This window comes from Micromesistius poutassou, assembly GCF_964030765.1.
Source record: "Micromesistius poutassou genome assembly, chromosome: 6".
NCBI lineage: Eukaryota > Metazoa > Chordata > Actinopteri > Gadiformes > Gadidae > Micromesistius > Micromesistius poutassou.
The window spans coordinates 3,277,896-3,287,827 of NC_140276.1; positions in this window are offsets into that span (position 1 = coordinate 3,277,896).

A 9,932-nucleotide genomic window follows, 5' to 3' on the forward strand; every position below is an offset into this window, starting at 1 on the left:
ATAGAGCTCCAGGACTCCAGCCGGAGCACCCGGAGTGTTCCACTGTAAACACTAGCGCATGGTACCGTGGCCGCAAGCTGCTCAGGGCCACACCCCCACCCTCCACCTTGACCCGCCTCTAAAAACGGTGCGTTTGTGGAGAGCTCATTGTGGGACTGGCTCGTAGTGGCTGTAACTCTGCACCAAGGCTGAATTTCTTGAACGTCTTCAAGTACTGTATTAGGGGCCCACTCTCTCTCTTTATCCACTTCATGCCTTGGTGGCACATAGGGCCTCCACAGAGCGCTTCCACTTTTCCCGGTCGACAGCAGTTGTTCTTGCCTCGGCCCATGATCTCCACCCCGCCTCTTCTCTTTCTTTCTCCGCTGTACGTCTCCAGGTGGTCTTTGGTCTCCCTCTTCTTCTTTTCCCTTCAGGTGCCCAGGTCATTGCAATATTGCAGTCATTATTTTGGTCCTGCCTTAGTATATGACCAAACATCTTCCATCTTCTCCTCTTTACTTCCTCGCTCAGTGGCCTCATGTCGGCTCTTTCTAATAGTTCTTCTGTACTAATGTGGTCTTGCCATTGGATTTTGAGGATTCTTCTTAGACATTTGTTGTGAAACACGTCGATTGCTTTGTTGTCTCCTTTATTAATTTTCCATGTTTCGCATCCATATAGTAACACCGGCACCACTAATGTTTTGTACAGCCTCAATTTCGTTCTTCTTGTGATGCTCTTGGAGTTCCAGATCTTTTTTATTTTAATGAATGCACCTCTTGCTTTTGAAAGTCTATTTTTCAGATCCTTCATTCCTCCTCCATCCTTACTTACTGTGGCTCCTAGGTAAGTGAACTCTTCTACATCTTCAATGTGCTCTCCGTTGACGTTTATCTTCTCCTGGTTTCTTGCGTGCATTCTCATGGTTTTTGTTTTTCCTGTGTTGATCTTGAGTCCAACCCGCCTGGCTTCTTCTTCCATTCTTGATGATTTTTCTTGCATATGCTGTTTGGTGGAGGAGACTAATGCTACATCGTCTGCAAAATCCAGGTCATCGAGCTTTGATGTAAGCTTCCACCTGATTCCATTCTCACCGTGTCCAACCGTTTTTTTCATTATCCAGTCCATGATAATCAAGAACAAAAATCCTGACATATTGCATCCCTGTTTAACTCCACTCTTAATGTTAAACCACTCACATATCTCTCCTTGGTCTATAACTGCACACTGGAAGTCTTCATAAAAGGTTCTCACAATTCTCACTATCTTCTCTGGGATCCCATACTTCTTCATGATGAGCCATAGGCTTTCATGATGGACCGAGTCAAAAGCCTTCTCAAAGTCTACAAAGTTCAGGTATAGCGTTGCTTGCCATTCGTTGACCTGCTCGATGATGTTCCTCAATATGAAGACTTGCTCTGTTGTTCCTCTGCCCCTCCTGTACCCTGCTTGCTCCTTCCTTAACCTGGAGTCGATTCCACCTCTGATCCGATCTATGATGATCCTACCAAGTACCTTTCCCACCACAGAGAGCAGGGTGATGCCTCTGAAGTTCTTGCATTCTTTGAGATTTCCTTTTTTGGCAAGTTTTATGATAAGCCCTCTCTTCCAGTTGTTGGGAATCTTTTCATGTCTCCATATTTTCTCCAATAGCTGGTGTATCTTCGTTGTTGAGAAGTCTATGTCTGCTTTTAGTATGTCTGCTGTGATGGAGTCTATTCCTGGAGCTTTTCCATTCCGTAATCCTTTTATCACTTCTTTTACTTCTCTTAGTGTTGGTTCATGTACAGCAATCTCTTCAATCATTTCAGTGAGTTCACATTCTTCGTCCTCAGTTATTGGGTCTTCTGGTTCTTCTCTATTGAGTACTTCCTTGAAGTGCTCCGTCCACCTTGCCTGTACTTCCTTTTTTCCACTGATGAGGACACCTTTCTTGTCAAGAACTGCTGAACTGTGCCCACTACTACACTGCTGAACTGCTGCAAGAACTGCTGAACTGTGCCCACTACTACACCTATATTAAAGCATCCATAAAATAGCATGCCATGGGATATTTAAGGGCGGCATCTACCCTTTAACCCAGGGGTGTCAAACGTACGGCTCGCGGGCCTAATCTGGCCCGCGGTGTAATTTAATCCGGGCCACCAGATAATATCTAATGTCTATCAGAACTGGCCTGCCGGCATATCGCATTTCAGCGTTAACGTGTTGACGCGCGTCAACTCCGGCAGCCCGCAATCCCGTACTTCCCCCCCCCGTCAACAATTCCGCCGGACCCGCGACTATGTCCAAGACTTCAATTTTGGCCCACTGTATATTTGAGTTTGACACCCCTGCTTTAACCACTAGCATCTGGGAAATACGGGGAACACAGTGAGTGAGGAAGGGGGTAGGTGAATTATATGGCTATCCACTCTGTTGTTTTTTTCTTTCTGTTGTTGTTATTGTTTTTATTGCTCGATGGAGCAGATTATTCTGTCCAGTTTGCCGCGACTTCTGTTGTCGAAGCTGTCCATACGTAAGGGTGAATCGGGAAGATTATCTGACAAGAGGAGAAATGGCCTACTATTATAGTACTAACAACAGTGATAATGGCATGCATTATGTTATTTTCATGTTGCTGTTGGAAAACGGTAACTATCCTCAATGTCGATAGTGGTAATAACGATAATCCTGGTGTTTTTATGAATTAGAACGAGTGACCTATTTTTATAATGCCTCAGAGACAGAGCAATTTTGTCAACTGTTTCACCTCACTACCGATAACGTAGAATTGGTTGTCCCTTTCCAAATATATATATATCAGCTTTATTAGTGTGATAATCTCAAGGTTATATATAATAAGTAAATAAACACGCGTTTTGCGCTTTTCATGATCTTTCATATTATATGCTCTCTCTCTCTCTCTCTCTCTCTCTCTCTCTCTCTCTCTCTCTCTCTCTCTCTCTCTCTCTCTCTCTCTCTCTCTCTCTCTCTCTCTCTCTCTCTCTCTCTCTCTCTCTCTCTCTCTCTCTCTCTCTCTCTCTCTCTCTCTCTCTCTCTCTCTCTCTCTCTCGTCCCCTTCAGTGCAGTAGACCTACATATGGTCTGCAGCATAAGGGAGCCTCTCTCTGAGTGCCTTAATGGCCGTTCCGTCCTAAGTCTCTCCCTTTCAATGGGCTTTTATTTCTTCCTTCCCATGGATGTCTTTGTAGTCGGTCGGTAATCAGCCTCCGGGGGAGAATGAATGTGCCCTTCAGATCACTCCAATGTGCGTGCATATCATGTCTGAAAAAAAGAGACATGAATCTGAAATATGCCCTGCTGCTGCCAGGAAATATTGTTTTTGCGGCATATATGTTTGTCCAAATGACACAGGGGGCTTGCATCATTGTCTTTTTATATTGTCCCCAGCTCATCTCTGCCAGACAATATCACTTTCGGTTGAACTGTGCCATGAGTCAAAGCAATTATCTCCTCAGCTGTGTGTGTGTGTGTGTGTGTGTGTGCGCACTATAGCTTAAGCAACTACACATTCCACTTTGAATGCAAATGTGTGTTTGTTTGTGGACAAACACCTATGATTGTGAAGGAGTTGTGTGGTGGTTACTGCACATGTCTTTGTGTGTGTGTGTGTGTGTGTGTGTGTGTGTGTGTGTTTCGGTGTATGTGTGTGTGGCCTAGCTTATGAAGGGGTACGTGCATGTTCCACTTTTTAATGCCCTCATCATCGCCAAGGTCTGGAGGAAATGACACACGGGCCTGATGCCAGAAACAGCCATCGTGTGAGGAGGACACAGCCGTAAAGTTCCTCTGAGGAGACTCTGATTAACTTTGCTACAGGCCCAGTGGTACTAAAGCCACATCGCTGTGGAAAGAGCTACCCATTGGACCATGATTTAACATGTCCTGTCCAAACGGTGACCACCCGACCCTGCAAAAGGTCTGATGTTTGGTCATCTAGGAAAAACGATGAATGGCACTCACCCGTTATTTGGGCTATAACTTTAAAACTGCGAAGGGACATTCATGTGTTCTGCCACTAAAAACATACTCTACATCAACGCGTGTGTCCCTCTGAAGGCATTGCTTTCATTCCTGCGGTTTTGCCCGCAGTCTTGTTTTTTCCCCCGCTTATATCAGAAGAAGCAGATGACAGAAGAATAATCTGGCTTTCCCCCCCACCTGTGCATCCAGCAGGGGCACAGTGCTGCCACTGGAGTACTAGCGGCACTGCAGTCAGCCATGACAAATCAATGTTTTATTAAGAACATATATATCATAGGTGGCCCCTACTGCACTCCCTTAAGTGTTACGTTGTCATTATTGTCGTTGGGGAAATACTGTGGGAAAATACTGTCTGCAAAATAGAGTTGCTATAGAAGAATCGCATGATGATACTATAGTGGCCTTAGCTCATGAATGGCTTTAATGACTAAATTAAGTACAATAGAATCAACATGATAACAACAGGAAACACATGAGCGGATGGATACAAATAGCAGACTGAAAACTACACACAAACTGACATTAATGCCAACATTAATTTCCTAATGCGCCTTTCTTGTTGTGTTATATTGTTTCACCATTGTATGAGACTATTTCAGTTGGAATGCACCCAAGCCCTACTGGAATCAGTGATCACACTCAAATCCCTCTGCACCCACACACATCCACACGTTGCACGCACACCTCAACATAGTTCACCTTACACACACCCTAGCCCCGCTGCTGGAAGAAAACGTAGGCGACATAATGTAAACATCTCTGAGCTTGGTTACAGGCCAAACAAACATTTCTGCTCATGCCATGAACTCTCTGTAAGTGTGAAGCAGTGCCCTAATGTGGCCCTGGTTTGCTTCTTACTAATATTTCACCATAGTTTAGCATAACTCAGGAATGGACTCAATTTTATGAAGATGCACAAGTTGTTAAATGTGCTTTTATTTATTCCACTTGCTGATAATTACGCACATTTACCCAAGTAATGCAGGAAACAGTGTTTAATCACCCAGTAAATATATATGAGTGCTGAATAAGGCCAGCTGGCAATTCGTTTTGGGGGTTTATAGGTAAACACAAACTGTTATTGTACATTTGATTATAAAAAGCTAGGACATTGGCAAGCCCATTCAACTCATTACCGTTGGGGGTACAAGGTTATATAACACGGCAAATAAAATGCAAGAGGTAAAATTAAACATAATGGTTGTAAGGAAATTCACTGTAGGAAGGTTGCAGACTCACTTTTCAATTTAAAACACAAAAGTGCAGCAGTGACCACTGACGGACCCCAAAAAGAGGGAGATTCAATCTTGGTTTGAAAAACAATTGTGCGCTATCATAAAATATGAAGTCCAGGATTTTCAGGACTTTTTGTTAGCAGTATTATGTTTATTACACTTTGCCATAGCATTCCATAATTTGAGCACTATAAATATTTGATGTGATACAACACTTTGTTCAAGTCATTTGATTGGACAAGAGGCAATCCATGAGTGCTGATAGGCCATATAGAGCATATCTGTCAACAGACTGCTACATCACCGGCAGCACAATAAATGGAAACATACAGATAATTGTACAGCTGTAATGTGTAGCTCGCCTGCGGTAAAGTACGCACCTACAGAAAGTAATAAGCTAGCGTGCAGGAAAATGTTTATGTGTTGCTTGGCAACAGCCCAGTCCCAGTCCCAGTTGTGGAACCATTTTGTGTTGGCGGAGGCGAATAAATTATTAAAATGAACAAACAAAATCGCATTGTGTTGTCGCTTATTACTTTTCACTAACAAACGTTGCTTGTAGAACAACAAAATCACCGGAGAGGGAGTGCTGTGGCGTCAAACATCAACAGGGATGTGATTATCTTGGTAATGGTTCCCTGTACCTGCGACCACGTCCCGGCCGTGCTGCTGTTCGGGGGAACAGCGGTCCCTTTCATGTGACGTGGCTTAATTGAACATCCCAAATTTAGACTACTTATAAGGGAAGGTTGAAATTGAGGACAGGCTTGAGCGAGAGCAAGCAGACAGGGATAACAGTTGATTTAGCGGATAACAGCTTTTGTAGCTCTGTGTACAAGGTTTCTAAAAAGCGTCAGCTAAACACCAGATAGAAAATTGAATGTCTTTCTAAACACAAATGAACCCACACTCACGTGAAAAACTGGACTTAGTGTCCACTGTCCTGATTCTGAAACAATATAATTAGAATTAACAGTTAAATATAACTATAGCAGTTTTCACTGAGAGGCAAACATGGTGTTGCAATGCAAATAGCGGAATTATCCGGTTATCATTCGACAGCATGCAGGGATTTCGAAAAAGCCTTCCAGCACACATTTACTGCTTTGGTGGGCACCTTTCAACTGCATCAACTCCCGCTCAGTAACACTCATAAGAGACCTGTTTGGGAAATGCTGACACCAATGAAGATACATGGTTGGTTTCATGCTCTTTAGTGTTTGTATTGTAAAATGCATGGGAATTATAATATTCGGTCCCAGCTCAGGAAAAAAAGCATATCTTGCACATCCACAACTATACCAGCGGCTGAAAAGGGCAACAGACGGTACGAGCGGGAGGCTGCGGACGCAGGGGGAGAAGGGGGAACCACTTTGCAGAACGTTTGGAGTTTACATTGGATGATTGGAAGGTGAAAGGACAGGCACTATCACCGCGTTTCCACGCCAACGACAGGATCCATACGGAGGCGGGGGCCCTTGTGTGCTTCATTTGCTATCAACGAAACCACCACGTCCCTTCCCCCTCTTCCTCTCCTCCCCTCCTCCCCTCCTCCTCCCGTTGGTAGCCTCAGCTGTCCTTCAAATGAAGAGGGGGAAGGAGTGATGAGCGCTTAACCTTTATTCCGATGGCGGCGGCGGGGATGCTGGTATCCATCACTCACTAGGGCCCATCTCCTCGGGTCGTGCATGCGGCATGCCCGCAGCAGCCCCCCCGGACGCGCTGATGGATGGCTGGGTGGATGGGGGGATAGATGAATGGATAGACGGACGGATGCGTGGCTGTGGGGGCTGAGGCTGGTGGCGCAGCGGAGGATGAGCGATGAATGGCGGCGTTTAAAAGGAGGGAAGCCCGTTCCCCCGTTCCCCCCCCCCCCCCCCGTCCCTACAAGTGAACCGGCTGTCATCACAGAACGCACTTCGCACGAATGTTTCCGGGGTCCCGGAACACCGGACACCTTGCAGATTTGACACTGATTGAACCTTCTGAAAGCTCGCACAGATCCGTTTTCTCCGGTAGAATATCTCCGTAATGAAACTTAAGGAAACAAAAAAACAAAAAGTGTTCCTCGGCACCTCTCGGTTTTGGTTTCCCGGACCAGACTCTGCGTCGCCTGCCCCCCCTCCCCCCCTCCCCCTGGATTTCTGCTATGACAGAGTGGGACCACGGGACCCGAGATGACATATAATATAACAATGATGTAGTTCATTTGTTTTAACAAGAGACTTTAAAATAGGCGATGCAGGTTGACTTGAACCCACCATGGAAGAGCGGCATGCCGCTAAGACGTAGCCGCTTGTGACCGTGCACAATAACCCAAGCACATCGGTTTGTCCTGGTCTCGCTATTTACTGGTGCGACATTATCAATCATCTCTTTTGAACGCTCACCTGGGCAAAGATGAAGAATCTGGTTTTATCCCTGCCATCAGTTCAAAATGCTAATCAGCCGACAGGATTAATCCCTTGGATGGGCTATCAACCGGTCATGTGACAAAAGACGATTGCCTCTTATCTTGTCTCTATTTCCCAGCGGCCTCTAGGCCTCAGATGTGTCTCCCTTATATCTCTGCACTCCAAAGAACACCAGCCACTCATACAATACCATCTACATATATATACATACACGCACACACCGCACACACGCGCCGTATTGGTACGCACACGCACACACACACACACACACACACACACAGGCCTCTTAAAAAATCAATGTAACACACTTCACCTATTGGACACTAACTCCCCCTCAAACACACACACACACACACACCCACACACACACACCCACACACTGTAGGCCTGGTAACCCTAGCAGCTGACAGCTCTGTCCTGTTGAAATATTGAAGCAGACTGGGCAGACTTTCTACAGAACCACGTCCCTCTATATCCATCTCCTGTGTGTGTGTGTGTGTGTGTGTGTGTGTGTGTGTGTGTGTGTGTGTGTGACTGTGTGTGTGACCCATAGTTCCTGTGTATGTTTACATGTGTGCATCTGGTGTATATGTGGCATGTGTGTATTTTCATGTACGTTCATCATGAAAGGGCACATGTTTATATTCAACCACTAGGAAAACTAGTTATGTGTGGCCAGTAAGAAAGTATGGATGGATGGTGATGTCAAGAGCCTCTCTTTCTGAAACACAACCCTAACCCTAACCCTAGTAACAGGCTAAAAATAATATGTATTCTTTGCTCTCTCTCTCTCTCTCTCTCCCTCTCCCTCTCCGTCTCTCTCTCTTTTTTTTAGAAACACAGTCATTAGTCATTACTGCCGCTCTTCCAAACATCCTGAGAGTGGTTTTAAATTAGCCGCTAAACACAGAAATGTATGGAATACAGGACATATAAACAAACGCTTCTGATTAAACGCTTCTGAAATGCTGATTACAGTTGGGGAAAAACAACAACATTTTGGAAAAGTAAACAGAGGTCAAATTAAACAATAACTATATGCCGCAGCAATCTATGAATGGTAATAAGCCAGCCTGCTTCTGAAAGGCCTCTCTCTCTCTCTCTCTCTCTCTCTCTCTCTCTCTCTCTCTCTCTCTCTCTCTCTCTCTCTCTCTCTCTCTCTCTCTCTCTCTCTCTCTCTCTCTCTCTCTCACCATAGGACCTAATAGAACAGAGAGGACCGTGTGACAAATCAATACTTCACCACCAGCCTTGCCCACTCTCATCCTCTCTTCTCTCAGACATGCCATCTTCTCTCATCTTCTCCCCCATTTTGTCCCATTCACCCCCTTTGTTCCCTCTCTCTGGTCTTGCCGATGGCTGAAGCATCTCCTTCTCCACCTCCGTGCTCCTTGTCAGTGTAGACGACAGTAATTTCAGATAGTAAGGTCGGAGTTCTCTCAGGTCAGATATGGGGTGATCTCGAACGCAGCATGTCCTATGGTCTGGCAAAAGTGCTGCTGGAGTCGGCACAGAGATGGGACCGGGGACCAGGAACCACAAGGGAAGGAGTTAGGCCTTGTTTCCTATTTCGTTCCGCAGATATTCTAGCGAAGAACACCAATTTGTGCCAGTGGAGGGAGCATTTAGAAGGGAATTTTCATAAGTGTATTTCCACAGGGCCAGTCTACAGGGTGTTGATTTGATACCTTTACAGGCGACTGGCTGAATGTATTTCTGCCAATTACATGCTTATAGATCCCCATCTCCGGCGACATTATTGGTCGAAACAAATACGAACTGAAAGAATTTGAAATGATGCACGCACCCAGCTCTGGTCTGCCACCAGACCTTAGATATTAATCTAAATTCCAATTTGGGAGACTACATATGGGGCGTTATTAAGAAGCCCTCTGAGCACTAGATGGGGAAGAAGATTACATCCAGCACACGCTCACAGCTACTTCTTAATAAAGTAGTGAAAATGGAAAAACGTGGACATAAGCTGAATTCTGGTTTTGAGTTGCTGTGACTCGCCGAAGTGTTGGCTGTTTTCCAGTGTCTACTTAAAGGCTGAGCATTCTGGGGTTTGTTGAATCGAGCTGGGTACTTTGAAGTGGAGATGTTTAGATGTGTTGAAGCAGTCACAATAGCCGGCGGGCAACGTCGAAGTCATTTGTCAATTTCTGACCCTGGAGAAGGGAGAGGAGATTAAAAAGTGGTAGCGAGAGTGTGGTCGAGATGTAGCTCAAAGCTGTTATTCTTCGCAGCCCGACTTGTGCCCTGGTTAGTAACCTCGGGTTTGATATTCTCCGCCTTATCAGAACACATTAAT